The 15,854-nt window shown below is 48.1% G+C and overlaps 1 long non-coding RNA gene across 3 annotated transcripts in view; it reads left to right on the top strand.

Moving 5' to 3' along the window:
- Positions 1–66: 66 nt before the first annotated feature.
- Positions 67–15,854, top strand: part of LOC135967134 (uncharacterized) — a 31,895-nt gene continuing 16,107 nt past the window's right edge. The window contains exons 1-3 of one of the 3 annotated variants that reach the window (XR_010581023.1): positions 67–219; positions 2,320–2,505; positions 4,727–4,863. This is a non-coding gene — a long non-coding RNA (uncharacterized lncRNA). Of the gene's footprint in view, positions 220–2,319; positions 2,506–4,721; positions 4,869–15,854 lie in introns of those variants that run through there. The other 2 variants (XR_012423742.1, XR_010581022.2) reach the window with 2 other exon arrangements.

Here is a 15,854-nt window from a genome sequence, read left to right as displayed (position 1 = left end):
ACAGCTGCGCCGTCCTCTCCGCCCGCGCCCAGCCGGGCTGACGTCCGCGGGGCGTTGCCTACAGACGCCCCGCCCCCGAGGCCGTGGATGGGGAACCACGTCCCACAGGGAGCCCGCCTGGGGCAAACCCGAGACTGTCCCGGGGCGGAAGCGGGCTCCGGCCACCCCTCCTTTCCCTTGCCCCTGGGCCTCCAGTGCCTTCGGGTCAAAGTGGTCCAGGTAGCCCTGCAGGCCGTGCGTGCGTGCGTGTGTGTGTGTGTGTGTGTGTGCAAGTGTTGGGGGGCAGGTGGCCAGGCTCAGCCTCGCCCCTGAGTGCGGAAGGTCGGGTGAGGGCGTCCGACCCGCTTTTACTGGGCGTGCCACGGCTTGGCGTTGAAGATGTGGCCGCGGCCGCTCCAAATGGGGAGGAGGTAGTTGCAGGCGCTTGAGGGCAAGGGCGCCAGGACGGGGCTTTGGGTCTTGGCGTTGCCCCAGGGCCTCCGTGTGGGGGTCTGAGGACACCGATGAATGAGTACTGCGTAGTCACCTACTTAATTGTTGGAGGGGGGTCTACGACTAAGCAGTTTATGCAGACCTGCCCCCAAAGTCCCAGGAAACTGAGAGGCCCAAGAAAGAGGCTTTTAACCAGCAGCTTAATAGCTGAGCCTCAAACCGCGATTTTTTTTTTTTTTTTTTTAGACAGAGTCTCGCTCTGTTGTTGCCCAAGGTGGAATGCAGTGGCACAATCTCGGCTCACTGCAACCTTCGCCTCCCAGGTTCAAGCGATTCTCCTGCGTCAGCCTTCCGAATAGCTGGGATTACAGGCATGCGCCACCACGCCTGGGCTAATTTTTGTATTTTTAGTAGAGACGGGATTTCACCATGTTGGCCAGGCTGGTCTCGAACTCCTGACCTCAGGTGATCCACCCGCCTCGGCCCCCCGAAGTGCTGGGATTACAGGTGTGAGCCACCGCACCTGGCCTTAAACCGTGTTTTAAACTTAGTTTTTCTTCTTTCCTTTTTTCTCTCCCCTCCTGGGCCTCAAGATATCACTTTGAGATAAACTGTGTGTATGTTACCTCTCATCTTAAAATACAGCCTCAGGATGTGCTGTGAACATCCACTCCCTTTCCTGTCCCATACTGTACTCCTGTGCCTTATGCACGGTTATTTACCTACGTGCTTGTTAGGCACACGCTATGCTCTTTTCTGGTCATATATTTCCTTAGATGCCTCAGGAGATGCATCCTGATAGGGACAAGGCACCTCTGGAATTCTCTCTCCAGCAAAAGCTTACTTCCGGAATTGAACCTACACCCTGCTAAAGAGTAACTAATTTATAACCTGGCAGGATCCACGATTGCACCAGCCCCTCCACCAATTAAGACCATAATTAAAGAGGACCACCCGAACAAGTCATGCTACCTGGCACCTCCTAACCTCACCCTTGCCTTTTCTACATTTCAGATCCTTTCTTAAAAAACCCCTGTGCTCCCCCCGTGAATTGAAGAGTGGAATTGTTTGCTGCTCTTCCCCTGCTAGCATGGCAGCTAGCAGATTTTCCTTTATTATCCATTCTTTCTACAAGCAGCAAGCAGCCAGAGCCTTTTGCAGGAACTGACACATCCAGTTCCTTAGAAAAAAAACATTTTGTAAGGACATAAACAGAAGCCACGTTTGTGTCTCCACGCTTCACTCCCAGGCCCAGGGCAAACAGACCATAGGGGAAGGGTGATTCAGAAAAGATGTGTAGGACAGTTGAAGTATGGTAACATCAAAGTTATTTGACCTAAGGGCCAGATTTACAGTAAGTGCTTGCACTTACACAAGGAGCACTTGATAAGCTGGGAATCTCAGAGGCCTTCTGGGAGACTCAGAAGCCAACATGGCCAAAACTGTGGATTAGCATCCAACATGGAGTTGCTTTAGCCTCCATAAGGACTTCTCCCAGCCTCTTTTGGGTTTCCCTCGCTCGCTTGAAATCTGATATTCAGACCAATTTTTGTGTTGGGTAATAGCACTACTGGAGTGCTGGGTAACACCTCAGCCCATCCTCAGTCTCTCATACCTCTGTGTCACTTGGCTCATCTGAGGCCATCTCCAGATGAACCAAAGATGTGAGGATATGGGAGACAGACTGTCTATCACTTTTTCTTGGAGGCTGACCCCTGCTTCAAAGAGTGTGTGTGCATGCACTTGCAGTCATATGATTTGCAGTGGCCAGTCTGTGGATTTGGATTTCATTGTGGTGTGGAGCACGTGTCTGTAAGTCTGTTTGTCAAGTGCATATGCGTGCTTGGGACTGTGTGTGCATCCCTGGAACTCTGCCCTTTTTCTCAGAGAAACCAAAGAAGAGGGACTCAGGACATTTCTGACCAGCAACGCCCCCCTCCAGGTCTGATGCCCCACCCACACGGCCACACCCCACCCTGCCTGTATTGTAGTTTGTACCTTCATTTGGTAGTTCTTGTTCCTGAGCTCTTGTCCTGTGTTCAAGAGGAATGAGGATTCGCTGACAGTTGAAAGGTAAGGATGGGCAGAGAATAATTTTATTGAGTGATGGACCAGCTCTCAGCAGAGAGGAGATGGGGAGGGGGGTGGTTCCCCACCCTCACAGTTGGGTGTTTTTTTTTTTTCTCATTGTGGCTGGGTCCAGGGCTTTTTCTGGACTGAGAATAGGGAGTGCATGCTGATTGGTTTGTGAGTATGCAAAAAAGGTTAAAGTGAAGACACCACTCAAAGGTAAGCACAACAGTGTAGAAAACCAGTGAGGAAAGGGTAGGTGTATGTAAAATAGGTGAAGGGTGGGGATCAGTCAGAGAAAAATGTGCCAAATGGGAAGACAGGTTCTCAATCTGGTCCGAAGATTTAACTTGTAGCTTGGCTTTCAGGTTTTAAATTGTCTTCGACTTGGAGGTGGGGTTTCACCAGGGATTCGCCCTATCTGCCTAGGCATTTGACTGCCTTCTGTAACTATCACCTGCTCCTGGGAAGTTTCCCTGGCAGTGCCCAGTGCCCACATGGAGGGCCTTATTCACTGCAGCTTTTGAGAAAGGGCCCCAAACTTGGGTGTATGACACCAGAACTGTGCGTGGTCTAGGAGTTAGTGAGGCATTATCCCCATGGTTTGTGGAGATATAATTTCCACCCTATTTCAATATTTTCAGAGTGGAAATCTCTCTGCCCAGTGGCCTGGACTGAGAGTGTGCCAGGTTGGCTGGGGGTGGGAGCTGGGAGATCCCATCCTGCATCTAAGAGTCTACACTGGGACTAGAAAGACCTCACTCTTGATGATAGTCAGCAAAGGCAGGGGTGCCTCAGCTACACAGATGGGGGAGAGTGGTATCTGCAGGCCTGCCAGGACACATGATCAGCCAGGGCCGCCCTCAGGAGACAGCTCTTGTTGCCACATCCCCAGATGAGTGGAGAGGGCAAGCCCCAGCTTTTTTAACGTGTGAAGATGTTTTTTTATATTCTCTGTTGCTCAAGTGAGAAATAAGATGGTAAATTGCTCAGGAGTACCCTGTCATGACCCAAGGGGTGTGGCTGCCTTCTGAAACAACTACTTAGTTCTCCCTGACCTTTTAAAAGAGAAAGACACTGTGATGTTTCTTCCTGAACTTTTTTTTTTTGTAGACAAGGTCTCTCTCTGTTGCCCAGGCTGGAGTGCAGCAGCACAATCTTGGCTCACTGCAACCTCCACCTCTCAGGTTCAAGTGATTCTCATGCCTCAGCCTTCCAAGTAGCTGGGATTACAGGCACCCACCACCATGCCTGGCGACATTTTTGTATTTTTAGTAGATACGGTGTTTCACCATGTTGGCCAGGCTGGTCTCGAACTCCTGACTTCAAATGATCCGCCTGCCTCAGCCTCCCAAAGTGCTGGGATTACAGCCAACGCACCCGGCCAGTTCCTGAACTTGTCTTTACTTTTATTTTTTATTGATGTATAAGAGTCTTACACGTTACCATTTTGAAGGAGAATCAAAATTTTTAATTTGTTCATATGACAATATTTACTGGACACTCGTTGTGGGCCAGATGCTGTCCTGATGCTAGGAATAAAATGGTGATCACAACTAGGTCCCTTCCCCCAAGAAGCAATCTGGCTAGAGACAGAAAGTGAACAGAGATTTTGATACACAGTGGTAAGTGCTCTGGGAAGGCAAGTACAGTCTGATGTGGGGACAAAAGACACGGGCACTCAGCCACACTTGGGATAAACAGATAAGGAAAGCTTCCTGAAGGAGGTGGCATCTAAGTTAAGACTTGAGGGAGGAATAGGAGGTAGCTAATGAAGAGTGGATAGGGAGGGTATTCCAGACAGAAGGAAGTGTTTACTTGGAGATGAGGGAATATGGCCCTTTTTAAGAACCCTGGAAAGTGGGTAAACTGGCATTCTTGTTTTAAGATGAGAAAACCACAGTGGCTAACACAGGTTAATACCTTGCTCAGGGCAGAGCCAGGATTTGAATGCAGGCTATTCCAATGTATCCTGCTGCCTCATGGAGAGCACCCAGAATGGGAGTTATGTCAGGCATGTGATTACTGTACTTGAAAAGGAAGAAAAAGAAACACGGAACCCACATGTTTATTTTGTTTTGTATTCAGTATTCTGAAAAGTCTACCCTAAAGTTCTGTGAATTCTGGTATTCATGCAAGTAGAGAGACATATGATAGGAAGCAATCATTAAAGGATATTCTCTTTTTTAATTTTTATTTATTTATTTATTTATTTTGAGACAAGGTTTCACTCTGTCACCCAGGCTGGAGTGCAGTGGATTGATCTTGGCTCACTGCAGCCTCTACCTCCCAGGCTCAAGCGATCCTCCCACCTCAGCCTCCTGAGTAGCTGGGACTACAGGTGCAGGCCACCATGCCCAGGTAATTCTTTTGTTTTGTTTTGGTAGAGATGAGGTGTTACCATGTTGCCCAGGCTGGTCTGGAACTCCTACGCTCAAACAATCCTCCTGCCTCAGCCTCCCAAAGTGCCAGGATTACAAGTGTGAGCCACCACACTGGGCCATACCTTCTATTAATATTTATTGAGTTTTTATGACCTATCAAGCACTGTGTGAAATACTTCATGTGTTGTAGCAGAGAATAGCCAGATGCTTAGCAATCCCAGTTCCTCTTCCTGGGCACATGGGACAACTCATATTTCTCAATCCCCCTTGCAGTTAAGTAGAATATGTGGCTGGCTTTTAACCAATGTAAAGTTGAGTTGATGGGTGCCGCTTCCAGGCCTGGCTGCTAACTCTGTCTTTGCTATTCTGCCAGCCATCTGGAGGAGTCCAGTGGAGGACTCCAAGGGAATAGAGGGAGCTTGGACCCCTGAATCACCTCTTGCAGGACAGCTGTACAGAAAAGACACCCAGTTTGCATCAGCCTATTGATTGGGTGAGGAGTACACCCTTATTGTATCAAGCCACTGAGATTGTGAAATTTTTTTCATAGCAGCTAGTGTTAACTACCCTGAATAATCTGCAAACCTTATTTCAGTTAATCCTTATAATCACTCAGTGAGATAAGCATCATTATCAGTGTTTTACAGATGGGAAAATGAGGTCAGAGACTGAGTTACTTGCCCATGTCATTCACTCAGTAAGTAGCAGAGCTAGGAGCCTGTCAGACTGGTCTGTTTGACTCCAGAGCTCATGCTTTTACTAGCACATGAACAGTGCCCTTCTAAATCTTGGAAGAGTTCTTGCAAGAGACAAATGTCGAGTAACTGAGGGAAAGAGAGAATGGGGTCGGAGAGAAAGAGAAGGGGGAGGGCAAGGGAGGAGGAGCAGCTGAGGGCTGAGAGTCTAGTAGAGGGTAGAGGGATGTGGTGAGCCCAGGGAACCAGGGAACCTGCTGAGTGAACATCTCGCCCCAAGGGCTACCCTGGGAAATTTTGAGGGCAGACTTGGGCTCTGGGTGGTTCCATTGTCTCATTTTCATTTTACTTTATCGTGGTGTTCAGGATGATGCTGTTAAATGGGCATCCCTGGGGAGTCGGGTGGGCATCTGAGTGGGCAGGAGGTCTGAGCTTGAGTGTGTGAACAAGCACAGCTTGCAGTTTCTGTCCCTGGACTGGTGAGTAGGGGAGTTCCAGGACTGTGATCACTGTGTCAGAGCTGCACATAACAGGGAGAGAGACGGACGGAACTGACCGTGAGGAGACACAGAGAAGGAAACTGTGTGGGTAGGAAACTTGGTAGTTGTTGGGTCCAGGAGAATTGCAGATGCACAGTGAGGGGCTTGCCCAGCCTCAGCAACAGCCCTGGGAGGAGTCTCCAGCTGCCGAACCTAATGAGTGTCCACATCCCTTCACCTTCTGCCTGGCTCCCTCCTGGAGGAGCACCAAAGAGCTCAGAAGGGACAAAACCCCATTCTCAACATTCCTCTCGACTCTGTGTGGTGGCTCAGGCTTGAATGGGGAGTTCCTAGAACTTTAGCTGGGTACGTGAAAGGTATCAGTGAAGGGTTTTAGGCAGGAGAGGGACATGGCAGATTTGCATTTTAAATAGAAGAGGAAATCTACAGCATGAAGGTGACTAGCCAGGGTAACTCACTAGTTAGTGACAGAATTAAAACTTTGGTCTTCAGATCAAAGCCCAACTCTCTGGCTATCAAACCACAGCAGCTGAGTTTGTGGAACTGTGAAGGCTGCGTGGGGTTGTCATGCCCATCAGTTTAGGGGGAAAGGGAAGAAGCACTGATCTCCCAGGTGAGGGAATGCCCCTGCTAATTCCTTTAAATCGGCAGAGCTGGGGCTAAGAGCCTTCTCATTCCTATAATCTGCCTGGGACACTGTTCTTGGTCACTGCCCAAGGTGGGAGGAGCCTGGGTACCTCAAAACCAACAGACCTACTTCTAGCCCCAGTTTGGTCACTACCAGTCGTGTGCCCTGGGACCGGTCCCTTTGGCTCTATTAGCTGTTGGCAAGAATGGAATCCGGGTTGTTGTAAAGCCAGACACAAAGTGTTCTGATAACTGATAATGGCTTCTCAAGTGAGAGGGAGTGGGTCTGTAGAAACATTGAGCAAAAAGCACGCTGACTAGAGGGATCTAGCCCCTTTCTTTCATGGCCTGGATGTGTTTGGCCTCACTCTGGGTTGTACGTTGTGCTGAGGCCCACCACACCATCTCGGGACAACTGGGGCCTTTGGCTGTACTTGGGACACCTCCCTCCCCCAGAATGATTTTAAGAAAATCACCTGGTCAGGAAGGCTGTGGGCCTGGTCCATTGTCACTGATCATGAACTTAGTCCTTCGTCATTGCTTTATGAACTTGGGATGCAAGAAGTGAAGAACAGAACATTGACAGAAAGATCTCGTGTCATTTCAAGACACAGTCGTGTCTTCCTTCTGCAGCCCAGATGGCCTTGACTTCTCCAGTTTTTAAGGGTGTCATTTCCCCTTAATTCTAAAATAACAACAGTTTGAACTCCCATCCCACAAAAGCAGGAAGTTCATCTGCTCTTGGGTTTCCAACCCAAGAGCCATCCTGGAGGGCTTGCAGCTCACCTCCGAGCCGCATAGTGGTGGCCTCTGAGCTGCAGCTGTTTGTTTGAAGTATGGACACGGGCCCATCACATTTGAAAAATGCTGTTGGAAGCTCTCAAATAACAAAAGTACCAAAGAGATAGTCGGTTACAGCTGCTCAAAGCAGTAGTTTCAGAGCACCCACCAGTTCAGCTGCATTTTGCAAACCCTCCTTAAGTTTCTGGCAGTGTTGGTGGCAGGGAGAGGTCAGTGAACTTCCTGCCTTTGGAAATCTCTAGGCCTCTCTGAACACGCTTCTTGCCCATAAAGAGAGGAGAGGCCTTCCTCTTCCTGCCCAAAGACCACCTGTTTTGTTTTTCACTTTTTGCCTCAAGATGATTCACAGCAAGAACATCAATATCTTTCAAGAGAAATTCCTAGACCTATCCTGAAGGTATAATCTGGCTCCAATGGCTCACATAGGGCTAGTTGCCTTAAGCCTGCCTTGGCCTTAAATAACCCTGCAAGTGGGCCAGCAGCCGTGTGGTCCAGATAGTGGCAAATCAGGCCCAATCCAGGGCCTTCCCCTAGTCATTCCTGCCCGGAAGGGAAAAGACTTGGTCTGCCTACTCTTCCCGTGGTTGTCTGGGCTCCTGCCCTGCAGTGAACAATGACTGGACAAAGGATAATGATTTTCAGCCATGGGGCAGCCTAAATTGAGACTTAGGGAAACCATTTCTGTAATTCCTCAGGGGCATGGTTCTGCTAAAGAAATACTCCACTGACATTGCTAAATGAAACCGGTAACACTTCAGTCTGAGGACTCTGTCTTGGACCCATCGCAGATGTTTAGGATGTCTTCAGAACAATGGGCATGCATGTTCTTTATATTGACAAGACCAAGAAGGTTCATCCAATACAGGGAGGCTCCCATATGAAGACAAATCCTAATCACTACTCTCTCATGCAGAAATGTCTTGTAAATCCTTGAATTACAGTTCCTCAGCTTCAAGGATTTAAAGCTGTATATGCTTCCCTGTCTCTGGCAGCAGACCAAGTGCTCAACGGGAAGACCCAAGCCTGACGTTCAAGCCCCAGGTCTGTCAGTTGCCATCTGTGACTTTGGGCAAGTCATGAATTCCCTAGGTCTCGGATTTCTTAGCTACGAAAGGAGGATAATACCACTTCTTCCAACCAATCAGCGTTGTAGAGAGGATGAATGCAAGCAAACATTTGTTAAGTACTCTTGCCTAGGCATGGTAGGATCCAAAAATTAGTAAGACACCGGCCTTATCAGGCTCATGCACTTTTAGGATGTTTAGACTTCAATAGGTAACTTCATTATGATATGCGAAGAAACAGCTTAGATCTAAAGTGTTTTGTAAACTCTAAAGTGTTATATACTTGTGGATATTAGTACTGCTGTCATTTTTCCTATAAATTGGATTTCCTTTCTGTTCACTGCTGGACCAAACGTGTCTTGAGCAGCTCACAGTAGGAAGCCTCTTCTCCCTGTCCCCCGGGCTCCAGGAGGTCTCCCTGCCCACCGTGGAACCCTAGAATCCTCTCAGGGAGCTCCTGTCATCTACCTACATGCTTCCATTCCAGCACTGTTCCCAGGACACACTGGAAGTACAGTCTTTCCTCTTTCACAGAATTAATGACAAATATAAGAAATGGTCATTGGAGGCCAGCCAGGGATGGCGAATGGTGAGCGTGTACAAGTGCCCAGCAGAGGATGTGTGGGGGGCGGGCATGAAGAGAGAAGCTCTGCAGTCCTAAGGAATAGTGGAAGTTTTATAATTTATAAGAAAACGAAAGTCAGAGAGGAAGAGCTATCTCAAGAGCATAGCGGGTTCACACCTCGCCCCCAGATTCATTCTGTGGCGATCTGACCTTTTGGGACAGAAGAACAAGACAGGTGATGTTCTTCGCACCTCCTTTTCCAAACTCTTTTAAACAGGCCAACATTTGGGTGATTTTGATGGGGGAGGTCCTGCTGGTATCCCTGATAGTCTGTAGCCACCCCTTTTTCTGTCTTCACTAACCTGCCCCTCTGTCCTACCCCAGCCTTTCTTCTCAGGACACCCCAAAATTCTAGTGGAAAATTACCAGGGCCATGAAAAAAAATTAGCGTTTCTTCCAAGCATTCTTTGAGTTCTTGTATATGGTGAGGTTATCTTTACATTAAAAAAAATTTTAACCTAGCGAGGTACAGCGGCTCACACCTGTGATCCCAGCACTTTGGGAGGCTGAGGCGGGTGGATCATCTGAGGTCAGGAGTTCAAGACCAGCCTGACCAACATGGTGAAACCCCGTCTCTACTAATGACCAAAAAAAAAAAAAAATAGCTGGACAAGGTGGCACATGCCTGTAATCGCAGCTACTTAAGAGGCTGAGGCAGGAGAATTGCTTGAACCCAGGAGGCGGAGATTGCAGTGAGCTGAGATTGCGCCATTGCATTCCAACTTGGGCAACAAGGGTGAAACTCTGTCTCAAAAAAAAAAAAAAAAAAAAATTTAAACTTTAATTAGTAAATGTGTTCAAAACCCATACAAGTTCTTTAAGTAAATACATATTCAGAAATATACACAGTTTCGATCGACACTTGATGCACAGTATGAAGTTTCAAAGAGGTGACTCGTGTTTACTGTTGCACATTGTAGAAATAAATTCTCAGCCTAACTTTGGAAAGCTGAAGTAAATAGATGCTGAGATTCGTGAAATTCTGGTAAGTGGTCACTACGTGTGTCTATATTTATACATTAACAGAAGTGTTTCCACGTGTTTTCTGGGGACTCACCCATCCACTGTCCACTCACAAAGCGAAATACTGAGGGCGGTTGGTCACAGCCTCTTGCTATTACACCACTTTCTTGAGCCCCAGACTCAAGATTACTTCCCCCTCTCCACTCAGTTCTTCTCCCTAGGCCAACTGTGGTCACTACATATTAAAGCATAAGTCAGTTGCACAGCTCTTCTGAGATCCCAATTTGGTGACAAAGTTCATAATTGCCACACCTTCCTCTTGGATCAGTAGCTCAAATCTGCAAACACTCATTGTGTAGTCCCTCTGTCAGGCACTGTGCTAAGCACCTGGTGACAAAAACAGAAAAGACACTACATTTGTCTTGGAGGATGTTTAGTTAGAAAGAGTGGGGGAAAGGAAACCTACGTTTTATTGTTGTGCTGGCCAATTTGCTACTACGTACTTCCTCTGATTCTGTGTGAGAGAGGTCTTCTCTTCCCATTTTACAGAGGAGGAAACTGACTCTTAGAAAGGTTATATGCTTTTCCCAAGGTAACTCCGTAAGTGGTGCAGCTGGCTTTTAAACCCAGGTCTGCCTCTAACTATTCCTGTTGACTACTCCTGCCAGTGCCAAGCACACCAGCCACAGACAGAAGGCAGCAAGTGGACAACTCCAGCAGTAGGCCAGTTGGAAGGCTGACAGAAAGAACCAACTTTGGGGACTACTGGCAGGTGTTTGGGTGCTGCCAGTTCCCCCTGTGGGAGGCTCACAGACCAAGGCAGCCAGGGGTGGGGTCTGTGGGAATGAAAATTACTAGAAAGTATAAGAAATGCCTTGACAGGGTTTGCATTTGGCACGGAGGACCTGCAGAAGTGGCTGGGCTGGTGGCTTCTGAAGCAGAGACTTTATCATCCTGCTCCCATCACTCCCACCTGACGGTGCTCACCCCAGCGCCTCCATTTTCCCGGAGAAATGCCCCCTGAGAGTGTTTATTCTTCAATAGCTGTTGGTTTCCTGCCACATCCCAGGCTTCATTCGAGGCAGACAAAGCAAACAAAACTGCCACATGGAGTGTTCATTGTAGCAGGAGGAGACGGACACCAAGAGTCAATAAATGAGAGAAATGTGTAGTATGTCAGACAGTGATAAATGCCACCGAGAACAATAAAGTAAGAAAGGGGTTTAGGGAATGGGGGAGTTGCCTTTTTTTTTTCTTTTTTTCCTTTTTCCTCCCCCACTGCCATTTTTTTTCCTTTTTTTCTTTAGATTTATTTATAAAGACAGGATCTCCCTATGTTGCCCGAGCTGGTCTTGAACTCCTGGGCTCAAGGGATCTACCTGCCTTAGCCTCCCAAAGTGCTGAGATTATAGGCGTGAGCCACTGCCCCTGGCCTCCACCTCCATGTTAAATAGAGTAGGCAGTTTCCCCAGTAGGTGACATTAGAACAAGGGCCCAAAGGAGGTGAGGAATGAACCATGTGGATATCTGGACGAAGGGTGCTGTGGGCAAAGGGAACGGCAAGTGCCAGGCCTCCAGGTAAGGGCGTGTCTGGCCGGTGTGGGAGGGGTTGGCACCTAGTGAGTGAGGCCTACCTGGGTGAGGGCTGGCTCCTTCATGGGGATCATGGCTACCGGCTGACAGATAGAGAGACAGACAGGGGACTTGAGAACTCTCAGCCTCCCCCACTTCTGGAGAACATTCCCTGGAGGAGAGGTGAGGGAGGCATGGACATAGGGCTCTTCTTCCTCTGGCTTCTGAGTAAATTACGATCCCCCTACACAGTCAGGCTCTAGCCCTCCTTACATGCACCCTCTCCTCTCTTCTTGATACCCCTTTCTTTTTTCCTTTTAAAATTATTTCAGATTATTCTAGATTATTCCTTCCCCCATAAATCTGAGGTGCTTAGACACGGAGAAGGCAGGAGGGTTTTGGGGGTCAGGATGAGGAGGGTTTTGGAGGTCAGGTGTATTTGTTTCCCATGGCTATAACAAATTATCACACACTAGGTGGCTTAAGATGACAGAATGGATTCTCTCCTGGTTCTGGTAGGTCTGAAATCAGTTTCATTGGGCTGCAATCAAGGTACTGGCAGGGCTGGAATGTTCTAGGAAGGAATGTGTTCCTTGCCTCTTTTGGCTCCTGGTGGCTTGCCTTCGTGTGTGTGTGTGTGTGTGTGTGTGTGTGTGAAATCTCTCCCTGCCTCTTTCTTATGCCAAAAATTTCTTAAGCACTGCAATGCAATTGCATTTAGGGCTCACTTTGATCATCTAGGATAACCCCCCCATCTCAAGACTCAAGATACAAAGACACTGTTCCCATATAAAGTAACACACAGGCTCAAGGGATTAGGTCTGGATATCTTTTGGGGGCCATTTTCATCCCACCACAGAGGGTGCTCCAGTTTCAACATTCATCTCTATATTCATTCAGTCATTCCCTATTCAACACAGGGTCACTGGCCATTTCCTCAGTGCCAGGCAGTATGCAGGATGCTGGGAATACACGGTGAGCAAAGGAGAGCCCCCCAGGAGCTTGCAGTTTGGAAGGGGAGATGGATGTGAATCAAATAGTCACTCAAATAAAATGCAGAGTTGCAACTGTAGTAAGTGCCATGAGAACCTGTATTTGAGGCTTTACCTGGTAAGGAGGGCCAAGAAAGCTTCCAGGAGGAAGTGCACTTAAATCTGCAGGAGTTGGGGTGACCTTCCCTTCAAAGAGGGAAGGAAGAGACTTCCAGGTGGAGGGGACAGATGGCAGAACAGAGGTATGGCTGGCTCTGGCAGGTTGTGCAGGGCTTGGGGTGGCCTGGGGGTGCTGGTGGGGTTTCAGAGATTGTGTGAGGACCAATGTGGTATGCCTCCTCCCCACCGTCTAACCCAGTCCTCACCCTTGGCTACTACTCTGTGTCCAGGGCCTCTTCCTCCCTATTCCCGACTCAGGCCCATCCCTCCACTTTCTGCTCACTGTGGTTTATGGTTTAGTAAGGAAACTCTGCTGGCTCAGTGTTGGGGCAGGTCACTAAGCTTCAGTCAACAAAAATTTCTTATGAGTCTACTGTGTGGCACACATTGTATTGGGAATTACAAGGAATAGGATGAGAAAACAACATCATTCTGGTCCTTGGGGCAAGAGGTTGTATGGTGGAGGGGAAAACAGAGAGGGTTAAGTGCTGAATCGTCTGTTGACTTGGGTTGAATCTCACTTCTGCTACTTACTGGCTGTGTAATCTTGGAAGAGTGACTTCACCTGTCTGTGCCTCAGTCAGCAAACATTTATCAGCTACTTCCAGTCAACAAACATTTAGTGTGCACCCCCTGCGTGCTAGGCAGTATGCCATATGCTGGCAACCCACAGAGACATATCTGAGTGGGAACAGAACTCTAAGGTTGGCTGTTTCTTCGCACAGGCCACCAGATGATTTCCATATGGGGACCCCAGCCAGGCAGAGCACTCCAGGAGATGGCAGTCAGAGAGTGGGGACACAGTCCTGGGAGTGTGGAGCCATTTGGCCTTCTTTGTGCCTTCTCTTCCCCCTTCTGCACAATACTCAGCACTGCTTATCGAGAACCTTCCTTGGTTAACACTAGACATTCTAACCTTCCTAAGTGCTCCAGCTTTGGGAAGAACATGCTGTTTTGACTAACAGTTTCATGTGCATCTTTGTTGATTGGCCACTATTATTAGGTGCCTCTACTCGATGTTTTTTAATGGGAATGGTTCCAGTCTTTTCCACTGAGCCATTCCATATAAAGCCCAAGATGGCGTTGGACAGCATATTCACTCACTGGACCATGTCTGGCAAATCACGTGACCTCTCTAAGCCTCCATTTCTGTGATAAAGTGAGGGTATGAATCCCTGTCCTGCATGCTCCTAAGGCTTTTGTAAAAATCAAATGAGATTCTGCACCCAAGCTGTCTTTTCACCTGATTGTGGTGCCCAGCACAAAGCACTAGGGATGGTATTAAGGAGGGGTGAAACCTTGAGCGTTAAATGGTTCGTACTTGTGAAAATTGGCTGAGCCCCATCATACCTCATGGGTCCTCCTTTAAGGTTGTTTTGTGGGCAGGTGGGTTAACCGTCCACAAATTGTTTGGTTTGGTTTTCTTTTCCAACCATAGTGGTTTCTGAGTCTTCAACTCCCTCCCTGCCCTCTTGCCTTTTAACATCTGGGTGGGGGATTTTGCTCAGAGTGTGAAACAGACTTCTAGATCTCTCAGGTCCTCATAGGTGTGAGGTGCTGTTTTTGCCCTTGGGTGGCAAGGGTACTTTATGTGTGAGTGGAGGTGTCAGGCTCTGGCCCCTCATTCCCTGGGACTGTTATGGTGGCCAGGGTCTCATAGTCTGTGTCTGAGAGTTCAGGCACCTGTCAGCAATCACGGAACTGAATTCTGGGGTTGGCTCTGGAGCATGCTGAGGTGGGCACCCAGTTACTACACAACCAGGTCCAGCAGGGAAGGGAGGGTGGGGAACCAGAAATGCATGAACAAGACCAGTGAGAGCAGGGCTCACCTAGCAGCACAAAACCCACATGGACAAAGACGGCAAGGAAATTCACTGAAATTTTAGAAGTATGGCACGCAAGGTACACACGGGAATGCAGCAGGGCTCACCAGTAGGGTTCTGATTCTTTATGCATAAAATGGGCATAATAATAGTACGGAGAGTTATTGCAAAGATTAAATGAAATAAGATATGTGAATGATGTTTAGCACAGTGCGTGGTACCAAGTAAGTGTCCAACAAATGTTAGATATGAGAAGATCCCGCTCTGAGTCTATAAACTGTTATCAGCCAAAGGGATATTCTAGTACAAGCTATTTCCAAACACCCTTTGGCTGATAACAGTTACAAATTCTGAATAAAATATTTAGAACTTCAGCTATTAGAAGAGACAGATCTCCCATGTCCAAGAATTTCGTATCACTTACATAGATCATCTACCATCAGTGGTGGTGGAGGAAGAAAACCTTCTCACTCTTTAAGTGCAGGCTGTACATAGTGACTTCCTAAGTGTGGGCTGTACAATGACTTCCTTCCAGAGAATACAGCATAGAAAGTGGAGGAAGAATAACTTCATAGTGGAGAAGCTGACAAACAACGTCAGCCAGCTGATTCAGATGAAAATCAATAACAGTAAGTTACGGTGATAGTATAAACCCTTCATGTGATGTGACAAGAACGGCATTTAACCTCTGTAGTCTTCCTCCCAGAACACACAGCCCCAGATAACCATGAGGAAACCATCAAATGAACTCCAACAGTGGGACCTCCTACACAACACTTGACCAGTATGCACCAGAACTGTCAAGAGCACCAAACCCCAGAGACTCCCACAGCCAAAAGGAGCCTACGGAGACATGGCAACTAATTATGACACCCTGGATCAGATGCTGGAGTAGAAAAAGGACATTAGGGTTGGGCACGGTGCCCCATGCCTGTAATCCCAGCACTTTGGGAGGCCAAGGCAGGAGGATCACCTGAGGTCAGGAGTTCGAGACCAGCCTGGCCAACATGGTGAAACCCCATCTCTACTAAAAAATACAAAAATTAGCTGGGTGTGGTGGTGGGCGCCTATAATTCCAGCTACTCAGGAGGCTGAGGCAGGAGAATAGCTTGAACCTGGGAAGCAGAGGTTGCAGTGAGCCAAGATT

Source organism: Macaca fascicularis, chromosome 14 (assembly GCF_037993035.2).
Source record: "Macaca fascicularis isolate 582-1 chromosome 14, T2T-MFA8v1.1".
Lineage (NCBI taxonomy): Eukaryota > Metazoa > Chordata > Mammalia > Primates > Cercopithecidae > Macaca > Macaca fascicularis.
Note: the sequence above shows the minus strand (reverse complement) of the source record. Positions and strands in the feature narration are given on the sequence as shown.